General features: G+C 52.0%; 1 long non-coding RNA gene across 1 annotated transcript; it reads left to right on the top strand.

Moving 5' to 3' along the window:
- The first annotated feature begins 2,922 nt into the window (after positions 1 to 2,922).
- On the top strand, positions 2,923 to 3,369 carry LOC308389402. The gene is made up of 3 exons (XR_013970264.1): positions 2,923 to 3,004; positions 3,082 to 3,230; positions 3,313 to 3,369. It is a non-coding gene; the product is annotated as an uncharacterized lncRNA (long non-coding RNA).
- Positions 3,370 to 4,715: the final 1,346 nt, after the last annotated feature.

The following is a 4,715-nucleotide window of genomic DNA, read 5'->3' as shown; positions in this document are numbered from 1 at the left end:
AGCGGTGCGGCTTCGTAACTTAGCGAAGTTGTACTAAAACATTTGACAGATTTTCGAGCGCCGTGTACACATAAAATCATTTCGAGGTCAGTAAACACAACCAGAATTCCTACATAAGGCACACGGGATTATAAGGGGCACTGTCGATTTTCAGAAAAATCAAAGGATTGATTTCAAGTGTGCCGTATTTTCCAAAAAACATGGTAATAATGACAGCCCGCTAACATGCTCTACCAAAAATAGTGCTTTGTTGTGTATCTGACGGACGCAAGCTAAACCAGTTCCACACCACTGAAGTTGCAGCATTTTTACAAACCAATTCTGGTTCATCCGTTTCATTCAACGATCCGCTTTCGCCCTTCTCATTCTCCGTCGCCGCCATGCTTTTTCCGCCATGTGCTACGGCGGGCTGTGCTGATGATTCTGGGTCCTCTGGCCACAACTCACACACCCTAAACCAGAGCCCACAGTCTCAAAGTCAACCTTTTCAGAGATCAAAAATACCATTACAGGTTCTGCCGGTGTGGGGTTTACAGCTTCAAACCTAATAGTTACTGGGCTCACTGACTCTGGGTTCACCGTTCAGGCTCTGAGCCTACATAAAACACTACCCCTGAGCTGGCAGGCAGACAACACTTATTGGTCGGCAGTTCAGAAATACAATGTCCATCCACCCTTGTGGGTTTAGCCACACCTTTAACAGTAGTCTCAGATGCCGGTAGCGGCACAGGGCGTCAGCAACGTTGTCACAGTCTTCTCTTAGGAGCCAAAACAATAGAGCTGATTGCTCCCTCCTCACATTGTCCTTTAACATTAGCTGAAGCAGTGTCACTACTAGGCTCTGAGACAGAGTAATCAAAACTCTGTCTGCTTAACTGCTCCGGGTCTAAAGGCTCAATAAAACAATCCTTCGACCCCGGAGCCAAACCCCAGTTCTCTGTACTTCTCCGGCTGGCACAAAACATGACTCCTGTTCTGATTACCCGACCAGGCCCACTACACACCTTGTCGGTGGTCTTAGACCCCGAAACACACAACGAAACAGGCCTAGCCAACAACCCGCCTTTCTCAACACTGCCTTGTCCCTCCGCTAATGCGGGTCCAATTACCCTTGAAAACGACTTGGTATTGCCATACGCATAGAAAAAACAGTCTCCATTCCTTGCCTCACAGTGAGCGAATTTTCCGGAGTGACAGAGGCTGTTTTACTCACCGTGGCGAGTACTCCAAGCCGGCGATCCAAGTCAGTGGTCCGACAGCAGCTGCTCCTGTTGCAGCCGCTGAAGTGAGTTTAACTGTGGTGAAACGATGGTCTGAGCGTCGCTTTTCCCAAAAAGGAGGGTCGAATGAGCAAGTGACGGAGAAAACATCGTCCAACGATTTCGGAAATACCAGGAGGCGAGGGTTTCCTGGAGGATGGCGGCACTCACCTTGCCTGGGCTGCCAAAGCCGAACAGCTCAAAGCAGGAACTTGCTCTCAAGTCGGTGGTTATTTGACAGATTTCTCGAATGTCCAGAAATCTCTGGGAAAAAGGGCAGGAACTCATCCAAGAATACCGCATGCCAGTGCCTCTGGTTGCGATCCGTGGCCCAGATTATGCTCCGGCAGTGGTCCCAGAGCCGTGCGACAAACTCCTCCTCCGAGCCAGATCCTGAGTCCATGGTGGCGGGATGATTCTGTCACGGTTTGCAAGGGCAAGCCGTGGGGGGATGTGGAGGAAAATAGGACCCAAAGCACAGGACTCTTCACTGCAAACGGTGCATTTATTTACAGTGCGATAAATGATCATAAATCCCCGTGCTCTCCCTTACTCCCGTGTCGTCTCTTTTTCCCAGCTTCATCGTGCTCTCCCAGTGCTTGCTGCTCTCGGGCTTCCCACACTCCTCATGGAGTCTCACTCAATCATCCCGCGTCAGTGGAGGCTTCACCACACCATTAAAACAGTAGCATCCCCAGGCTTCTACCTTTCTACCTTTAAAACCCGGAGAGCAGCCAAATGGCTGGTAGGCTTTTAGCTAAGCTTTAGCTTCAGCCAAGTGGAAGCTAAATTGGCTAGTCATTCATATGTATATTAGGTTGTTACCTGGGAATTCTGGAGGGAGGGGAGTGGGGGTTTGAGTGGATTGAGGAATTTCCCTGCGAATCTTGTTGACTGTGCAGAGGATGGTGGTTTTCCGTCTAAGAAGTTTTTGCGCAAGTGAAAGTGATGTGAAAAAATTGTCCGTGGTAACATTTCTGCCCTTGTCTAGGAATGGTTCCATCAGCCTCATTGCTACATTTTCAGAAAGTCTCTCCCCAGTGGGACGATTGGGGTCCTTGCCAAGATATGGGAAGACATTGCAAATGTACTTGGATTTTAGGTCGCAAGCCACCCAAAACTTGATCCCAAACTTGTCAGGTTTACTTGCAATATACTGCAGGAAACAGCACCGAGTCTTTGATGGGAAAAGCTGTTCATCAACAGTGATATGTAGACCAGGGTTGTAGCACGTGATGCAGTTGGTGACAAATGATCCCCACACACTGGAAATTGCAGCGAACTTATCAGTCTTTGCTCGATCACTGCGGGTGGACTTGTCATCAAAGCGTAGGTGTTGCATGATGTCTTGGAAGCGGTTTCATGCCATAGTTCCAATTATCTGTGGGTTTCCCAGGTTTGCTGACCAGCAGTCATTTAGAGATGGAACCCTGTTAACCCCCCGCAAGATGACAATTGCAATAAATGCCATTAGTTCAGGGAGGTCCATGAACCAATGAACATGCTCCATGAACCACTCAGCAGGCCATTTGTAAATATGTGTACAAATGGTTGGTTTTTTGTACTGTTTTTATCAATAACTGTCATGGTCCGCGGCCCGGCGTCCGAGGTGCTGATGGGATGCCCACTCCCGTGGGCGTGGCTGCTAACTCCACACCTGCATCCCATCCCAGGCGATCACCAGGTGGACTATTTAATCCTGCCCAGCCTGCTGCTCCACGCCAGTCCGTAGTCGTCCTTCAGCGGTAACGTACACCTGCGGGAAAGCCCTTATGCAAACCTATCCGTGTGAACTAACACTAACTCTGCCTTGTATACTCAGATCAGAGCTCGGCGTGTTTGAGCCACCAGCCTGTCCACCTGCCTGTCCGGAATTTGGATCACGATCAGCCCCAGCCGCCTCGACCTTTCTGAAGCTTCTCCCCACGGACCCTCACCCCTCCCTCTGGTTCCCTCGGCCCCGCTATCATCGTAAGACGCGTACTCTACTTCCCCTCGTATGCTGCCGTTTTCCCCGCACCCCAATAATCCTTTTTTCCTTTTTCTGTTTCAGCCTCCCACAGTCCCGCTCTCGGCGTTCCTGCGCGATTCACCTCCCGGTCCCTCGGTTTTTCTGGTTCCGTGCGTTTTTTTCCCTTCTACCCTCCCGGGACACCCTCAGTTATAATAAAGTTTATTTTTTGTTCTCTCGTACCGCTGTGTGTGTGTTCTGCTCCTCCGTCCAGCTTGTGCGTGGAACTTCGGTTCATGACAGTACGGACTGGCCAGTATGGACCCAGCAGATCCACTCCGCTCCGCCATTAATAAACAGGGCGCTATTCTTGGTCGCCACGATCAGCAGCTCCAATCGCTCCAGGACCGCTACCAAGAGCTCAGTGACACTCAGGAACAGCTGCGAACCAAGCCGCCCGACCCCGTGCTCTGCAGCGTTTCGCCTCCGCCTTTCGAGCCCTTCCACGGGGAGTTAGACCTGTGTGGGGGGCTCCTCTTTCAATGCTCCCTGTTCTTCAGCCGCACGCCACACGCCTTCCCCACGGATGCAGCTAAAATCTCCTATTTCGTGGGTTTGTTACGGGGACGTGCTTTAGCGTGGGCTGAGGTCTACTTAACTTCTCACTCCATTCGTGATTGCGATTACGATGATTTCCTGGAGGAGTTCTGGGCTACGTTCTCCCCTCCGGTCTCAGAAGATGACGCCACGCAGAAGTTGCTGGGGCTCCGTCAGGGGCGGCGCAGTATTGCGGAGTACCTAGTCGAGTTCCGTACCAGAGCGGTCGCCGTGGGTTGGCCCGATTCGGCCCTCCGTGGGGTTTTTTTACGGTCACTAACCGACCAGATGAAGGACCAACTAGCTTTCCACGAAGAAACTAAATCCTTCGAAGAATTGGCTTCCCTCGCCCGTAGGATCGATAGACGCCTGCGGGAGAGGGATGCCGAGTGGCGGCTTAAGCCTATGGGCTCCGTATTGCGCCCCAGGATCCGTGTTTCTCCGCCCCCGGCTGCGCGCTCTCCGTCACCTCCCCCGCCCGAACCCATGCAGATCGGACGCTCTCGGCTTTCTCCGGAGGAGAGGGAACGCTGATTTCGGGCTGGGGAATGCCTGTACTGTGGAAGGCCCGGTCACCGCATCGCTGTTTGCCCGGTCCGCCCAAACGACCCGGCCCACCGGTAAGTCCGGGGATACGGGTGGGCAGCACTTTAAGCACTACTAGACCCCGATTATTACTGTCCGTTACCCTCGTGACTAATAACCAGACCTTTACATGCTCCGCGCTGGTGGACTCCGGGGCGGAACAGAATCTTATGGATGAGAGACTGGCTAAGAAATTAGCGGTGTCTCTTACTCCACTCGAGCCGCCCATCCCTGCGTCCACATTGAATAATCAAGTGTTTGCTTATATCACCCACCAAACCGCACCAGTACAGTTAGTCGCATCAGGAAATCACCAGGAGCAG

The sequence above is a fragment of the Rhamphochromis sp. 'chilingali' genome (assembly GCF_963969265.1).
Source record: "Rhamphochromis sp. 'chilingali' genome assembly, chromosome: 21".
NCBI lineage: Eukaryota > Metazoa > Chordata > Actinopteri > Cichliformes > Cichlidae > Rhamphochromis > Rhamphochromis sp. 'chilingali'.
This window is presented reverse-complemented; position numbering and strand designations above follow the sequence as displayed.